General features: G+C 46.8%; 1 long non-coding RNA gene across 1 annotated transcript; it reads left to right on the forward strand.

Annotated features, from left to right (window-relative positions):
- The first annotated feature begins 1,583 nt into the window (after nucleotides 1–1,583).
- On the forward strand, nucleotides 1,584–14,580 carry LOC132540710 (uncharacterized). Its single transcript, XR_009551873.1, has 3 exons — nucleotides 1,584–1,876; nucleotides 4,454–4,602; nucleotides 14,079–14,580. It is a non-coding gene; the product is annotated as an uncharacterized LOC132540710 (long non-coding RNA).
- Nucleotides 14,581–18,670: the final 4,090 nt, after the last annotated feature.

Below are 18,670 nucleotides of genomic sequence, written 5' to 3' on the forward strand. Positions count from 1 at the left end.
CATAGTTTGAAAGCAATGGAGTTGTCCTTGAACCTGGGCTATCTGAGGGAGGAGGAATCTTCTGGAATTTTGGACTGAGGGGTGGCGGGGTCTTTTTCTGAGGTGGTGAGTTCAAGAGCTGGCTCAGCAGGAAGACTGTGCATTGTTGGGGACTGCTGAGTGAGCCCAAGGTCCCCAGTGAGGGCCAAGGAAGGGCCCTGGAGCTGAGAAGAGAAATCAGGCTGAAGGTGCAGGCTTGAGAATTGATGCTGTCACCCTGGCAGGATCCCAGGAGGAGCGGGATGAAGGCGTCTGGTTGCTGGGAAGGCAAGAGGGGGAGAAGAAATGGGGGTGGACACCATGGTGACAGTGACTGAATAAGGAGGACATGCCCCTCCTGACAAGGCCACCGGCTCTGGGGCAAGTCCCAGGTGCCTAGGTCCACACCTGAGCACTTCCTCACACTCCTTAGTCAAAACCTCTGTTCCCAGAAGGCCGGTAGGATTCCTCCCTTTGCTGAGAGGAGACTGCAGCTAGGAGTGAAGGGACTGGCCTAGGACATCTGTGGAGCCTGGGGCCTGGCAGCTGACTCTGTGCAGGTTAAACACAGCAAGTATTTAACTGCTCAGCACTTACCAGGGAGGTCCAGCCTGAGACACTGGACTGGAAGGAATGGTTCAAGGGTCTAGGAAAAGAAGGCTCTGGGCTTTGAACCCGGTTCCAGTGTCATCCCTGGAGATTTCACTCCTAAGAAACCATCCAGGGCAGGTCAAGACAAGGGGATATTTGTTTTGTTTTGTTTTGTTTTTAAATATTTTTCTTTTTTTTAAATATTTGTTTATTTATTTTCCCTTTAGTTGCCCTTGTTTTACTGTTGTAGTTATTAGTGTTGTTGTTATTGATGTTGTTGTTGGATAGGACAGAGAGAAATGGAGAGAGGAGGGGAAGACAGAGAGGAGGAGAGAAAGATAGACACCTTCAGACCTGCTTCACCGCCTGTGAAACAATTCCCTTGCAGGTGAGGAGCCGGGGGCTCGAACCAGGATCCTTAAGCCGGTCCTTTTGCTTTGTACCACGTGTGTGCTTAATCTGCTGCGCTACCACCCCGCTCAGACAAGGGGATATTTGAAAAGTCCAGAGGGAGAGCCAGGAATCTGAGCCCCACAGCTTGAGGGCCGGCCCTGCGGCCAGGTGAGACACTCACCCAATAAGTGCTCCTCCATAGCTCCTTCCTGGTCCCAGACCTCCCCTAGAAGGAGGAGTGGGCCTCCCCCGAGCTTTGGCTCCAGGTCTCTGCAGCCCCCTCCACACTGTCCCCACCTCCAGCTCCTCTGAGCTGGGAGTCTGAACAAAGACATCAGACCACCAGAACGTGAGCTGCCAAGTCCCCGCCTCCTCCCATCCACACACCCCTGGGCCCTGCAAACACTCCCTGGCTCCCGCCCAGCTCTGGGCCTTCTGGTGAGAACCCCTCCCTGGGAGCGCCGCCTTCTGGGCTGCTTTCATCTTGGGGACTAAATTGTCAGGATCCTCCCAGAAGGCTCCCCTCCCCACCCCCAGGGAAGTCTTTGTCTTCGCCTTCCCAGAGGAGGAGGTCTCTGCAACTGGGTATGGGGTTTGGAAGGAAGATGGGAAGCTGGTCCTCATCCACCCCCACCCCAGAGCCCCCAGGCTCACAGCTAGGGGTGGGAGGTGAAGAGAGTTCATACCACTTGTAGGTTGACTGCATACCCTCTAGGAGCTCAGAGAACAAGAGGCCAATGCTTTCTGGAAGGAAGGCTTCATGGAAGAAGTGGACTTTGGGCTCCCTTGTAAGGAAAGTAGATTTATATGGGCTGAGACAAGATTGAAAAACATCCCAAGTGGAGGGGATCTGGGAAACTGGAGGTGGATTGGGGTAAGTACCTCCAAGGGGACAGGTGAAGATGGGGAAGGCCCTAGGGAAGGAACACCACCTGAGGGGTAGAACTCCCCTTCTCAGGCAATAGGGAGTCACCACAAACAGGACACAGACTTGATGAGAATGACAGTTGTGATCACTGAGTGAAGAGGTACGTAGGGCAACTGGAGGTGGGGAGAACAAGGAGGGGGCTCTTGGTGACTAGGATTGGGTGGTGGCTGTTGGGGTGGAGAAAGAGACTTATGTGGACAGCACTTTCAACAGGAGGCAGGACTGATGGGACACACAATTGATTGGACAAAAGCTGAGCTGTGGGGAGGGTGGTGGCACACTCAGTAGAGCACACTCACCATGCGCAAGGACCCAGGTTCAGTTCCCCTTCCCCACCTGCAGGGTGGCAAGTGGTAAAGCAGTGCTGCAGGTGTTTCCTCGTCTCTCTGTCTCTACCAGAAAATAGAAAGACCATCAGGAGCAGTGACTTCATGCAGGCACAGAGCCCCAGAGATAACCTTGCTGGCAAAATAATAACAACAACAACAATAATAATACAATTGGGGGGGCAGTGGCACACCTGGTTAAGCACACATAGTAGTAAGCACAAGAACCAGCACAAGGATCAGAGTTCGAGCCCCCAGCTCCCCACATACAGTGGGGATACTTCACAAGTCGTGAAACAGTTCAAGAGGTGTCTCTTTCTCCTTCTCTGTCTCCTCCTCTTCTCTCAATTTCTTTCTATATTATTCAATAAAATGGGGGAAATGACCAATAGGAGCAGTGGATTTGTAGTGCCGGCATCCAGGCCCAGCAATAACCCTGGTGGGGGTGGGGGTTGGGGGGAGACAACTGTTACCTCTTCGATCATCCAAGCAGGTCTTTGCAGGACCAATTGCATCAGGTAGAGAGTGTGGAAGACAGCTGGTGGTATTTTTGAGTACAAATATCTGATCCCTCTGTGTACCCGTGACTTGCATGCTTGCCTGTGAAGGTGGCTGTGCTCTGGACAAGACTAGGGCTGTCGCCACGGTCTTCTGAATGCCTGTGGAAGCTTGGAGTAGATGCTGTGCTGTGTGGTATGTGGCACTCTGCAGGGTCTGCGGTCCCCGGCAGACCACAGCCTGCTAGAGGAGCGAAGGAAAGTGAGGGGCAGAGGCACTAGTCACTGAGCACACATGGCACAGGCAAAGGCAGAGCACTGGCTTCCCCTCACTCTTCTGTCATTTCCACATTGAGCTCACTTCTTGGGCCATGTAGAGGTAGAACTATGGTGGGTGGCTTCAGTCCCAGCCTATCTTGTTTATTTATTGCCGCCAGGATTCTCACTTGGGCTCAGAGACTGCAAGATGAGTCTACCACTCCTGGTGGCCAATCACCCCCTTTCTTTTATTTGATAGAACAAAGAGAAATTAAGAGGGGAGGGGAGATAGAGAAAGAAAAAGAAAGGGAGACACTTGTAGGACTGCTTTCCCTCATGAAGCTTCTCCTCTGCAGGTCAGATCAGGGACTTGAACCCAAGTCCTTATGGACAGTATTATGTGTACTCAGCTGGGTGTGCCACCACCTGACCTCCCCCCCACACACACACACACTCCCCCAGTGTGGATATCAAGGACTCACACAGTGTTCCTAAGACGGGGACAGAGAATGGCAGGCCAGAGAAAGAGGACTCAAGGTTTAATCCCTCGGACGTGAGACAAAGGACATTGCTTGAGAGGAAAGAAGTTGAAGGAAAGCCCGAGGACAGGAGTCTAATGAGGTAACCTGGAGCCCAGAAAGATTTGAGAAGGAAGGACAGGAGATGGGAGGGCAGTTCTGGAAAGGTGGATTCAAGCAGAGGCAGAAGCCCTAGGTCCTGGCTGTCCTGGGAGGCCACAGTAAGAACAGTGGAACAGGCAGAGGGAAGGATGATGAAAGAGTTTCATAAAAGCAGAGGCTGTGAGGTCACTGGGCCCTTCTTTCCAGGCCCTCTCAGTTTACATTATTGTCTGGGTCTTGACTCCTTTATATTGCATTTCTGGATCACACACTCACAAATCCTTATCCTGCCTGGGGCAGGGAACCCTTAAACAAAGAGTAGCTTTGATTTAAAGACAGGAATACCAGTTAAGGGCTAGCAAAACTACCCAAAGAAAAGCACAAAGCTTCCCTGGGGCTGACAATGCCATTAAAATGGGGCTGGGGGTTGGGAAGTCTGGCCCAAGCTCTACATGACCCCAGAAGCATCTCCTGAGCATAGATGAGGGAAGATCACCACCTGCCACCTCCACCCATGGGGCCAGCATATTCCCAGGTCCAGGAGGAAGGGACCCAACTCAGAACTGCAAATCCAGGGCTCCAGTCCAGCTCCCTGCTGTGGAAAACAGACATCCAAGATAATCTCCAGCATCCCCACCTGCTAGTAATCACGCCCTCTGTAATTCCTTCCTCTGGGGTAGGAGTCTGCAGTGGACCTAGCGACTTGTTTCTGATAGATCCAAATGCGGCAACTGTGTGAGATGTCACTTCTGTGGTTAGGTTACAAGACCGTGACTCCCTTCTTCCTAGCAGACTTCAGTGCTTTCCACGTTTTTCCTTCAGAGCTTTATCACGCTCTATGATAAAGCAAGCTGTCGTGTTGGAAAGACCTCATGACAAGGAGCTGAGAGCGGTCTCTGTTCCACAGCCAGCAAGGAAGTGAGGCCCTCTGTCCAACAGCACACAAAGAATTGAATCCTGCCAACAATCCCGTGAGTGAAATTAGCAGCAGATCCTGCTCCCTCTCAAGCCATCAGATGAGGCCACAGGCCCCGAGTTGATACCTGGATCACAGCCTTAGAAGACACCATGAGGAAGAAGACACAGAGAAGTTGTTCTGGGTCCCTAGGCCATGAAAGCTACAATGAGATATGTGTACTGATTTAAGTTGGCAAGTCTTGTGGGTTTGTTACATGGAAATAACTAAGTTACTGATTCGAGAGAGTTGACTCCTTGCTGTAAACCACAATACTCCCGTCAGAACGAATGGGCTATTAATTCCTCAGCCTAAGGAGTTGTGAAGTCCAGTGACAGTAGTAGATGGGAAAGAACTCTTTTTAAAAAAATTATCTTTATTTATTTATTGGATAGAGACAGCCAGAAATCAAGAGGGAAGGGGGTGGTAGAGAGGAATAGAGACAGAGAGACCCCTGCAACACTGCTTCACCACTCACAAAGCTTTTCCACTGCAGGTGGGGACCAGGCACTTGGACCCGGGTCCTTGAACATTGTAACATGTGGGCTCAACCAGGTGCACCACCACCTGACCCGGGAAAGAACTCTTTAGACTGTGAAATATCCCTGGGATGTGTTTTTTTTTTTTTTAATATAATTATCTCAGTGAGGAATTAGGGAAGACATGGCTCTCGTCTCAACATCTAGGCTAGGTGACCTTGCATTAGTTATTTAACTTTTTTTAAAATATTTTTTTATTTATTTACTTATTCCCTTTTTTATCCTTATTGTTTTTTATTGTTGTAGCTATAATTGTTGCTGTTATTGATGTTGTCGCTGTTGGCTAGGACAGAGAGAAATGGAGAGAGGAGGGAAAGACAGAGGGGGAAGAGAAAGATAGACACCTGCAGACCTGCTTCACCGCCTGTGAAGAGACTCCCCTGCAGGTGGGGAGCCGGGGGCTCGAACTGGGATCCTTCAGCCGGTCTTTGCGCTTTGCAACACCTGCTCTTAACCTGCTGCACTACCGCCTGACTCCCAGTCATTTAACTTTTTCTGTCCTCGGTTTTCTCATCTGTAGAATGGGATTGTTGGGGGTCTGGAGGATAAAGGCACTGTCTTCTTGACCTTAGTATGGGGTGGGGTCAATACTTCCTTCATTGTGTCAACTCCTACGAGGACGGTGCTTTCTAAACCCTCACGTGGCATAGATATGTAAAGGGTGCTCAGCACAGTCTCAGAGAGGCGAGGAGTGGGATTCATAGTCCTAGACATTTATGTAGATGAGAAAAGACAAAATAAAGCAGAAATGTTGCAGGGAGGTGTGAAGGAAAATGTATGAAAGCCAGAGCTGGAGCTCCTGGCACTGAGCATCTTCAGGGAAGGGTGAGAGGCTTGGCTGGACTCAAGCCTGGTGATACATGGAGGAGGGTGACCATCCCAGCAGTCTAAAGTCTGGCCTTGAAGGGCCTGGAAGGCTGGACAAGACCATTAAGAACTTTTTTTTTTTAGTATTTATTTATTCCCTTTTGTTGCCCTTGTTGTTTTTTTAATTGTTGTAATTATTATTAATGTCTTTGTTGTTGGATAGGACAGAGAGAAATGGAGAGAGAAAGGAAGAGAAAGATAGACACCTGCAGACCTGCTTCACAGCCTATGAAGAGATTCCCCTGCAGGTGGGGAGCCAGGGTTTCAAACCAGATCTTGCACTTTGCACCACCTGCGCTTAACCTGTTGCGCTACCGCCTGACACCCAACCATTAAGACTTTATCCTGAACACACGTTCTGGGAAGCCTCGCTGGAGGCCTAGAGACTTAATGCAAGGTGACACAGGGCTTGGAGTACAGACTGCCTAGGAGGAAGATGAGAATCTTGACCCAGCAGGGTGATATCTTTGGACATGTGTGCTCTTCCTCAGTTAGGTCTCTGCCCCTCACTAGCCAGGAGAACTTCACAAATCACTGGCCCTCTCTAATCTCAGTTCTTTGTTCTGTAAAATGGGGTTGGTAATGCTAAGCCCACTATAGCGTTGAGGCTAACAATAACAATTACAACAACCACAACAACAACACACACACACACATACACACACTCACTCACTCACTCACTCACTCACTCACTCACTCACTCACTCACTCACTATATGATATGGATTCCCTAAGTGTCTCCTACACCACTAGCCTTTCTTTTTACTACCCCGTGACAGCTTCCCATCCAAAGGGGCATTTGCGACCCTCTGTACCATTCTCCCACCCCCAGAGCAACTTTTCTATTGATGGGTGTATCCTTTCCCAGCAGGCGTTTCTGATATCTTCATGGAACATCCCGCATTCTTCAAAAGGCGTGTTTGGAAACAAGAAATTGCTAGAGAGATGATTCAGTCTTTGGCCTCAGAGTGTGTCTGGACATAAGCAGGCCCATCTGCAGAGCCTGTGCTGCCAAATTCTGTCACTCTTGCTCCATATGGTCTGCGCTCCCCTGTCTTCCCTCCCAGAAGCGGCTGCAGTCTGTGCCTGTCTCTCACTCTGCTCTGGTTACTACAGAGAAAATTCAGTGAAGGGCATCTAGTCTCTGCTCCCCTGCTGCCTTGCCTGGGGCTGCAATGGAGCAAAATCTGGGGGTATGGGTTTGGGGGGGCACTTTGGGTCCCTCACTTCTTGTTCCCAGAGAGCCACAGTGTGGAGTTCTGGAGCTAAGAAGGGCCAAAGAGGACTATCATGTCCTGCTTTGAGGCCTGAGGTTTCTCTGCAGTAAGAAGCTTCCTAAATGCTTGCTATGTCATTCAGAGTCTAATCTCCTGTGCTACAGCAGAGTGGTGTTGGATGGTCTCTTTCAGCCACCTCCTTGCCTGCAGCCAGCTTTATGTGGCATTGGAAGAACCCAGATGATGCCAAGCTGTGTAACCAGGAGTCATCAATTACCCTCTCTGAGTGTCTGTTTCCTCATCTGTGGTCTGTTAGTCACTAGAGTCTCATAAGACTCTGGTGTAGAAAAGCTTCGTGAACAGTGAAGCTGGATCTCAAAGTACGCTCCCTGCCACAAGCCAGGGCATCGCCTGGGAAGCATGGAGGATACACATTCTCATGACCTGGGAGTTGGTGCAGTGGATAAAGTGTGGACTTGCAAACATGAGGTCTTGGGTTTAATCCCTGACGTCACTTATGCCAGAATGATGGTCTGGTATTCTTTCTCTTTCTCACAAATATTTTAAAAAATATTTTTATTTATTATTGGATAGTGACAGAGTACAGTTGAGAGGGAAGAGGAAGACAGAAAGGGAGATAGACACCTGCAGCCCTGCTTCACCACTCGTGAAGCTTTCCCCCTGTCGGTGGGGACCAGGGGCTTGAGCCTGGGTCTTTGTACACTGTAATGTGTGCGCTTAACCAGGTGCACCACTGCCTGGCCCCATTTTTTTTTAAAGAATATAAATTCTCTAAACATTAAAATTCTCTAAACTATAAAACATTAATCCCCCAATAAAGGGAAAAAAGTTTAAAAAAAAAAAAAGAATACAAATTCTCTGATCTGAGGACTGACCCACTCAGTGAGTCAGAAGTCACTTTGGGACTAAATGGATGTAAGCACTGTCTTCTAGTATGGGTGCTCCTAGCTCACTGTCAGCTTGGCTCAGGCAGTCACACTAAGTACACCAGAATCTGTGCCATGTAGGTCTGGGAGAATATTTCACTGCAAACAGTCTAAGGTTTAAAGATCTGCACAGTTTCGCATATGGGCAAATCCACTTCACAATAAATTCATGATGTTCATGGCCAGATTGAAAAAGCAACTTCCCAGGGAGATTTAAACCCAGGATGGAAAACTCAGAACCTTCAGTTGCTAATAAAGTGCTCCAAATCAGGAAGAGGTAGACCCTTGTGTTGCAGGGTTCAGACCCTACCTAAGGGCATTCAAGCAAAAAACCCAAATCCTGTGCTGGCCAAACAAAACACATACGCTAGACAGATCAGGTTCAGGGCCTGCCAGTTTATAACTTGGATACATGCTAAAAAAAAAAAAAAAAAAGGTTTTAATTCCCAGCTCAGCCTGGGCTAAAAATGGCGTTCATTAATTCACTTATTTATTTACTCCAGAGCCACCCCATTTCTAGGTCCCTTGCTGGGTTTTGGGAATCCAGCACTAAATCAGACACTTGCTCTATCCTCTGGGGAGTTTGGCTTGCCATGAGTGTCTTCATAACATGTGTCCAGGATTCTCTGACAGGACTCCAGGAGAAAGGTGGGCCAGGCTTAGTGTGGCAGGAGGAGCACTGAGTCAGACTAAGTGTCTTCTTAGTACAGCACTTTTTAGGGCTGCTGCCAGGCCTGTGTGCCTCCCATAGGAATAACCCCCCAGATCTCTGCACCTGACTGAGGCCCGGATGTCCTCGCCTGGATGGGAACTGGTAAATGATCAGTTGTGAGTGCCCCCAGCTGGAGGGGTGTCTGGTGCAGAGACGTGACTGCACAAACTTAGGGGTCCTCTTTCCCATGGAGCCGGAGCCTCCTGTGAGGAGGGAGCTGAAGGGGCCAGCACTTCCTCAGGGCTGTGCAGTGGGGTGCCAGGAGGACCCACCCTTAAGGGTTATTTCACTATGTGGCAGTCAGTAGAACCTTCACTGGTTGAGCCCAGGGGACCCCTGTGCTTCTGAATTGCAGGAACATGTGAGGAGTTCACACTACACAGTGAGGACTGGTGTGTTTTGTGCAAAAGGACTGTTGAGACCTGTCGCCATAGGCGGGGGGGGGGAGCTGGGGGGGCAGAATATCCAGTTTCTGTTACCAACACAGGGGAGAAAGCAAACACACACACACACACCTGAGTCTCCCTCTCATAGGGTGGTAGAGTGACTGTTGTTCTGCCCAGGAGGTGGGGAGGCCTCAGATAGAGGTTACGGTTACATTGACTGCAGCTCTCCACCCAAGGCTGGCTCTGACTTCTATGAATAAAATTGAGAGGCTCAGGGCAGATCTAAAAACCAATCTTCTCTCTCTCATCTCAGCCTTCCCAACTCATTGTTTCTGGCATTATTTTTTTCTCTCTCTGCAATATTTGAAATCACTTTAGTTTGGGATTTGATACCTCTTTGTTCTAGAAATCCCTGCAGTGAAGGTAGAATGGATTACTCTTGGTCTAGGTTAATCTTTTCACAGAATTAGGATGGAAGCACATTCATGAAAAACACAAACACAACAACAACAACAGAACAGAACAGAAAGAACCTCAGGATCCTCTGAACATATAATCCAGAGATCATTTCCAGGAATTAACTTTTCTCTCTTTCTTTCTTTCTTTCTTTCTTTCTTTCTTTCTTTCTTTCTTTCTTTCTTTCGTGAAATCTTTTATTTTTTAAAAATTTATTTTTATTATTTTTTTTTCCAGAGCAGTGCTCAGCTCTAGCTTATGCTAGTGAGGGGCATTGAGCCTGGGATTTTGGAGCCCCAGGCATGAGAGTCTCTTTGCATAATCATTATGCTATCTACCCTTGCCCCAGGAAATTAACTTTTCTGTTTTTCTTTTTAAAATCATATATATATATATATATATATACATATATATATATATATATGTGTGTGTGTGTGTGTGTGTGTGTGTGTGTGTGTATGTGTGTGTGTATAAAAAATCCAGAAATTGTGAGGTAGGGAGAGGGAGAGAGAGAAAGAGAGAGAGAGAGAGACACTTGGGGGTAGATAGCAAAATGGTTATGCAAGCAAACTCTCAAGCCTGAGGCTCTAAAGTCCCAGGTTCAATCCTCCACACCACCATAAGCCAGAGCTGAACAGTGCTCTGGTACTTGGCGGGTGTGGGAGGCTGTAGCACTGCTTCACCACTGGCAAAGCATTCCCCCACAGTTGGGGACCTGGGCCTCGAACCGGATCCTTGCACACTGTAATATGTGCACTCAACGAGGTGCACCACCATGGGCCCCAGAACTAACTTTTCAACCAATCAAAACTGATTCTAAAATTACCTTCCTTCAAGTGTTCACTATGACTCCCTTAACTTTCAGGTACAGAAGTCTTGCACCCACTGTGGAAAAGGTGGCAATAACCCCACTTTCTTCATAAATCGAGTTGTATTTAAGAAATAGTGGGAGTCGGGCGGTAGCGCAGAGGGTTAAGTGCACATGGTGCAAAGTGCAAGGACCGGCGTAAGGATCCCGGTTCGAGCCCCCTAGCTCCCCACCTGCAGGGGAGTCGCTTTACAAGCGGTGAAACAGGTCTGCAGGTGTCTATCTTTCTCTCCTTCTCTGTCTTCCCCTCCTCTCTGGATTTCTCTCTGTCCTATCCAACAACAACTACAACAATAAAATAATAAGGGCAAAAAAGGGAATATATATATATATGAAATACTGGCTAGGGAAGATGGATAGGGAAGTTTACTTTGTGAGAATAAGAAAAAAATTGGAAGAATGAGAGGCTGATCTGTAATAATGTAAACAGGTCTATACACATATACATGTGGTGATATATATTCTAATATATATACTTTGTGTTTCTATATGCATAGAGGGTATGTATGGATATACATGTTATGTCTGTTTGTCACCCAGAGAACACTCAGCTCTCTGATGAACAAGTCCATATGGTCTCTCATTCATGGTACCATCCCAGTAGCTCAGGAACTGTGTGCTCTGGGGCATCAAGGAACTAAACCAGGGACGTCAGGGCAGTGAAGGGATGCTGTCAGGTTGCAAATCTATTGGTGCGAAGGCTGGTGTACTCTGTGTCTGGGATGAACCCCGGAGCTGGGGATAGTTGGGAGTGACAGGAGAGGGGCTTGAATCTGAAGGAACAGCAGGAGGTGCCTGCTGCTGCCTGTCTTGGTGACAGAAGGGAGAGGGATTCTCCCCACAGACCACAGACGCCTCAGGGATTTCTCTCCATCTTCAACCCTTCTCCCCAGCAACACCTGGTCTGTTTGTTGTAAAAGGAGGTCTCGAAACTTTACATCAGGCTCAACCTGACGCTGTTGACTGGCTACGGAAGAAGGGCAAATGCTAGAAGAAGAAGTAAGGGAGAACTTGCCAGAGGTCCAGAACTGGGCTCCCAGGCTGGGAGAAGCAGAGCTGGAAATGTTTCCCCTCAGCCTGCAGGGCAGGTCTCCAGACTTGCATAGGCCCTTAAACTCTGCCTGCAGCAGTTTATCCCAAGTGGCGACAGCCTGCCAGGCATGTGATTCTTGTGATTCAGGTCAGGGCTCAACTTTCTTGGGCAGTTGGACAGGGATATGATCCAGGAGTGAGCTCTGGCTTTGACCTGGTCAGGACTACAGAGAGCATCTTCTCGTAATAAGGTGTAGGTAGCCCTTATTCTGAACCTTCCTGCACTGCTGGTAAGAGTGTAAACTAGTCCAGCCCCTGTGGAGAGCAGCCTGGAGAACTCTCAGAAGGCTATAAGTGGACCTACCCTATGATCCTGCAATTCACCTCCTGGGCATATACCTCAAAACACCCAATAAAACCATCCCAAAAGATTTGTGTATACCTATGTTCATAGCAGCAAAATTTGTAATATCCAAAACCTAGAAGCAACCCAGGTGTCCAACAACTGAGAAAGTTGTAGTCTGTATACAGACAACTACTCAGCTATTAAAAATGGTAAATTCACTTTCTTCACCTCATCTTGGATGGAGCTTGAGAGAATCATGTTAAGTGAAATAAGCCAGAAAGAGAAGGATGAATATAGGATGATCTCACTCACAGACAGAAGTTGAAAAATAAGAACAGAAGGGCAAACACAATGCAGAACTTAGACTGGAGTTGGTGTATTGCACCGAAGTAAAGGACTCTGGGACAAGGGGGAGGGTTCAGGTCCTGGAACGTGGTGGTGGAGGAGGACCTAGGTGGAGGGTTAGAATGTAATGTGGAGGGAGTGGGACGGTAGCATAGTGGGTTAAGTGCACGTGGCACAAAGCGCAAGGACCGCGGTTTGAGCGCCCGGCCCCCACTGGCAGGGGAGTCGCTTCACAAATGGTGAAGCAGGTCTGCAGGTGTCTGTCTTTCTCTCCCCCTCTCTGTCTTCCCTCCTCTCTCCATTTCTCTTTGTCCTATCCAACAATGACGACATCAATAACAATAAAAGTAATAACTACAACAACAATAAAAAGACAAGGGCAACAAAAGGGAAAATTAAAAAAAATAATGTAATGTGAAAAACTGAGAAATGTTACACAAGTACCAGCTACTGTATTTTACTATAAACTGTAAACCATTAATCCCCCTAATACAAAATTAAAAACAATATTCCTTATTCTAAATCTCTTCCCGGCTTTTTAAAAGTAATCTATTTTATTTATTTATTTATTTTTTATTTGATAGGGCAGAGAGAAATTTAGTGGGGAGAGGGAGACAGAGAGGGAGAAAAACACCTGCAGCCCTGCTTCACTGCTCATGAAGCTTCCCCCCTGTAGGTGGGGGCTGGGGAGTTGAACCTGGGTCCATGTACATGGTAACATGTGTGCTCAACAGGGTGTGCACTGCCTGGCTCCCCTCTTCCCATCTTGAAGGATCTGTGTATTGAAGGTTCCAACCTACAGGAACAGCCAACATCCTGGGGATTAAGTGACCACTGATCTCACCAACACCAGACTCCCCAGACTCCCTGCGGAAAAGATGAAGGAAATGGATTGCTCTTTTAGATGTTAGATCTTTGGGATAGAATGAGGAAGACTGTGGTCCTTTCTTGGCCATAGCTAGGATCTCCTCATCCAGGTACTATCACTGCCAAATAGGACCTTTCAGGCGGAGGGGTACTGAGTAAAGTCCCCTGCTCACCCACGCAGTTTCCAAGGTCGTGGCAATTTTCCTTAGTGTTTTTCAAACCCATCACTTCCCTTAACTTCTTTCCCTGTGGGGTGTTAATAGGTGTGATGTGAGGAGAGCAGTTTCTGTGGTAAAAATAAGGTCAGGGAAAAGCTACATAAAGGAAATTTTGGGGGTTTCTTTAACTGTAAGACTTTTGAAAGAATCTGTACCACATGAAAATGTACTTTTCAGACCTCTGAGAGGGAACTAGTTGGCAGCACTTTCCAGATATTTTGGACCACAGATCTCACTTCAGGGCATGGCTGTCTTAACAGCAGTTCAAATAGGAATGTCTGACTATGTCCTGCCTCACTTAAGATTAACCATTGAGTCTGATACAGCACCTCTAAGGGCAGTGTGAATAGGAGCCGAAGCCAGCCCATCTGAGATGACTTGTGGATCTTGCACCCCAGTGTGAAGCCTTCTTCCAGCTCTCTTGGAGAAGTGTCCCTCCTGTGTGGTGGCACACCTGATTAAGTGCACATGTTATAATGTGCAAGCACCCGGGTTCAAGTCACAAGTCCCCACCTGCAGGGGGAAAGCTTCACAAGTGGTGAAGCAATGCTGCAGGTCTCTCTCTTTCTTGTCCTCTTAGTTTCTGGATGTCTCTATCCAATAAGTAAATAAAGATAATAAAGAGACTTTGGGTCCATGATTGCTCAACAATTTGTTTGGCTTTGTATGTTAACTCTCTTTTCAGTCACCAGGTTCCAGGTGTCATCAGGATGCCGGCCAGACTTCCCTGGATTGAAGACCCCACCAATGTGTCCTGGAGCTCAGCTTCCCCAGAGACCCACCCTACTAGGGAAAGAGAGAGGCAGACTGGGAGTATGGACCGAACAGTCAACGCCCATGTTCAGCGGGGAAGCAATTACAGAAGCCAGACCTTCTACCTTCTGCAACCCACAATGACCCTGGGTCCATGCTCCCAGAGGGATAGAGAATGGGAAAGCTATCGGGGGAGGGGGTGGGATATGGAGATTGGGCGGTGGGAATTGTGTGGGGTTGTACCCCTCCTACCCTATGGTTTTGTTAATTAATCCTTTCTTAAATAAAAAAGAAAAAAAAAAGATAATAAAGAGAGAGAGAGAGAGAGAGAGAGACGGAGAGAGAGGTAGCCTTCCCTACTCTGGGAACCCTTCAAGCTTAGCAAACTCACTGTTTTCAGCAAGCTACTCTCTCAAAATGGCCTGAAGTGGATGGAAATCCCCTCCCCCTTTCACTGGTGTTAAATGGTGTAGTAACATGATCGTCCTTAATAAGATCATGTTGGGTGTACGAGGCAGGAGGAGATGGCTCACTGGGTACAGCATACACTTTGCCATGTACGTGGGCCTGGGTTTGAGACCCTAGCCACCACAGGAGAGCACCTGCATGGGGGAAGCTTCATGAGTGGTGCTGTGGTCTCTTTCCTCTCTCCCTGTAACTAAAAACAGAATTTAAAAAAAAGAATAGAAAAGAAAAAGAGAGAAAGTCTGCTGAGAGCCGAAGGATCTTGCAGGTGCAAAGCCCCAGCAGTAACCTTGGTAGCAAATCAATCAATCAATCAATCATATTGTGGTTATAGGCAACTGATTTGAATCATAAAGTCAAACCTCTCCAGTGCAGTGGGGAGTTAAATATCACAGTTGTGAGGAGCCACAAATAGACCTGTCTCAGCAGATGTTTGTATCCCCAGACTTTGGGGCGAAGCCTTGGGCTGTCGATCTTGGTGAGGTCATGAATACAGGGCCAAGGGTACAGATGGACGCAGACGGGCTGCACTGGGGAGCTGTGGTAGGCCGAGAGCTGCTTACTGAAAATCAATTGTCTCTTCCTGGACATGCAGCTCAAGCACCATCCCAGGCTGCACATGCAGTCAGATGCGCCTGCGAGTGAGCCCTGGACAGCAGAATGTGAGGGAGGACAAGGCCGGGTCAGGAAGGCTGTGTACTCCCTGCTTGCTTCACTTGCTTCTGCTGGCTGGGTCACATGCCTGGTGGTTGCTACTGGTTGTTGGCTGGCGCTTTGGTTGCTTGTGTTGAGGCTTCTCAGTCTCCAGTGGGTTCACAGCATGGTGGGCTCAGGGTTCAGGAGTTAAAGTGGAAGCTATGAAACCTCTTACGACCAGGGACCAGAAGTCACAGAATGCTATTTCTGCTATATCCAGTTGGTCAGAGCCAATCACAAGGTCCATCTTGATTCTAGTACTGAGAAAATAAACTCAATCTCTTGTTGGAGTGTGAGAGTCACAGTCCAGAGGGAGTGGGTGGGCACAGGGACTCTACACAAGTCACGGGCAGCCATTTTTAATTTGCTTGCTTTGGAGAATTTCTATTGTTTGTGGTTTAACAGACCCTAGCTCCTTTTTTCCACTTTTTTTTGTTACATTTTAAACCTGTTTTTATTTAAATTTCTGGGATCTAGAAGATGCACCAGGGACCCAGTGTATATAATTGGTTCCTTTGATTTTTCTGCGTCATTGTATTCAGTGCTCAATCTGAGTTTCACAAACTCTGTTATCTTTCTGTTCAACAATTATGCTTTTCATTTAAAAGCAAGCTTGTATTATTTCCATTATCCTTATAAATGTAATGTCTTCCTGAAAGTACAAATTAGAATTTTATCAAAGTCTTCTGTTGCAAATTTGAGGAAATCGTTTTATTCAATTATTTGTATATTGTCTGTTTTGAACTATTTAATCTCTCTCTCTCCCCCCTCTCTGTCCCTCTCTCTCTCTTTTTCTAAATCTGATCATGTTTCTCTATTTCCTCCTCCCAAGAGACAGGGAAGCAAAGTTTTGTTCAGAATTTGAGAACTGAGGCAGGTTTGATCAGATTGTGTGATTATTATATATTAAGTCTTTTAGGACTGATGAACAAATAAGCGATGTGACGGAACTTCTTGTATTTTCCTTCCTGGGATAGAACTTGCATGGGAGCTGAGAGAAACAGCTAAAAGGAACTGTGTGACAACACTTTTTTTCCTCTGGATTATTGTAGCCACTTAAAGCAAATATAATCTTCACTAACTCTCACAATTACCCCAGTAGAGGCTGGTTCCTGGGTGGCACCCTCTTCGCTGAATGGGCTGGACCCAGGGTAGCCTGAGAGTGACGAGTCCATTACTCAAAGGCCTGTTTTTCTCCTAGAGAACATAAGCTCGGGGATGTTGGTGAGACACTCCTCCTCCTCAGGTGATAGCTTCGTTCGGCACACAGGTATTTCCACTTGAGTTGCATAAGTGTCTCAGATCTCAGCCTTTGCTGGTACTCATCCCTCATCCACATTGCTCTCTGGTTTCTACCCCTGCGGCCAACTTAATGGGGGATTGTGGGAGGTGTGGAGGGGGGTTGTTCAGCCATATACTGAGGTTCATCTTATTTTTGGAGACAAGAACTATGGGTTATATCCCAGATGATGTGGAGAGTTACTTTATATAACACCTTATTCCCACCCATTAAAGCTAGGACCCTCAAAAGATCAAATCCCTGATGAAAAGCATGTGTACACACATACACACACACACACACACACACCTGTCTTCTCATTTGCATGTATTCATCCTTGATTCTAATAGATAAAGCCCACCGATGAATTTTAAAATGCAACTTTTTAAAAATCCTCAATAAGGGGGGGTCAGGTGGTGGCACAGTGTGTTAAGCGCATGTGGCGCAAAGCGCAGGGACCGACGTTAAGGATCCCAGTTCGAGCCCCGGGCTCCCCACCCGCAGGGGAGTCGCTTCATAGGCGGTGAAGCAGGTCTGCAGGTGTCTATCTTTCTCTCCCCCTCTCTGTCTTCCCCTCTCTCCATTTCTTTCTGTCCTATCCAACAACGAACAACATCAACAATGGCAATAATAGTAACCACAATGAGGCTACAACAACAAGGGCAACAAAAAGGGGAAAAAATGGCCTCCAGGAGCGGTGGATTCATGGTGCAGACACCAAGCCCAGCAATAACACTGGAGGGAAAAAAAAATCCTCAGTAAGAGAGTCAAACGGTACAGGACAGAGAAGTAGATCAGTAAGTACATCAGACCACTGGAAATCTAATAAGAATCATAGATAAAGATTTTATAATAATGATAAATATGAAAATAACAGATATTTTAAAGAGTACTGAAGAAATTAAGAAACAAAATGATATAAGCAAGGTATTTTTTTTTTTTTATAAAAGAATCAAACACAACTTTCAGACATTAAAAAGTACAAATGAAATAAAAAGCTCAGTGGATGGACACATACCTGAGTAGAAGTTGTGAAATGGAAAGCAGATTTGAGGCTATTACCCAGAATGCAAAACTGTGCATTAATGAGATTGAAAATGTAAACTGGAGGTTGCGAAGAGAAAGCCAGTAGCTCCATCCAAAAAATATTTAACAGGTTCTTCATGAAGGCTGCAACTGAGAGGAATTGGGAGAGAAACTGTTGGGGAAAATGGCTGAAAATATTTTCTCTTTGACTCAGAAATTCCTAATAACTGAGAATATTCTAGAAATGATAAAAAGAAGTTTCAGAAAGACTCCTCCCTCCCAAATGTCAATATATCAGAGTGATATTACTGAAGAACACAAAGGGGTTTTGCAGCAATCAGAGAGAATTACTAGAAATGACAGCAGACAGCAAACTTTTCATCAGAGATAACAAGTTGCACCAGACATGGAAAACCAGTGTCACTGTCGAATCCTGACTCACTCTTCCATTTAAAATTCAAGTCAAACTGGGAATACTTTTGATAGGTTGAAATAAAAAAACATTTTTGTATAGAGGAGGAGTCTGAAAAAAAAAAAAAGAAAAGGGGTCAGGTGGTAGGTAGTGCAGCAGGTTAAGCACACGTGGCGCAAAGCACAAGGACCGTCGTAATCGGCGTAAGGATCCTGGTTGGAGCCCCTGGCTCCTCACCTGCAGGAGGGTAGCCTTACAAGCAGTGAAGCAGGTCTGCAGGCGTCGGTCATTCTCTCCCCCTCTCTGTTTTCCCCTCCTCTCTCAGTTTCTCTCTGTCCTATGCAACAACAACAACGGCTATAAGAACAATAACAACAAGGATAGCAACAAACGGCAAGAAAAATGGGAAAAATGGCCTCCAGGAGCAGTGGATTGTTATTACAGACACCGAGCCCCAGTGATAACCCTGGAGGCAATAAATAAATAAAAATAAAAAGAAATAAAAAGAAAAAAGAAAAGAAAGACTGAAGAAGAAAATCAATGATAAAACCAAAGGAAATAACCCCATTCCTTTGGGGTCTCATTATTCCCACTAGGTAGTCACATTAATCTCACTTTTAGAATAAAGAGCTGAGGAAAAAAAGATAAAAATA

Source organism: Erinaceus europaeus, chromosome 10 (genome assembly GCF_950295315.1).
Source record: "Erinaceus europaeus chromosome 10, mEriEur2.1, whole genome shotgun sequence".
Lineage (NCBI taxonomy): Eukaryota > Metazoa > Chordata > Mammalia > Eulipotyphla > Erinaceidae > Erinaceus > Erinaceus europaeus.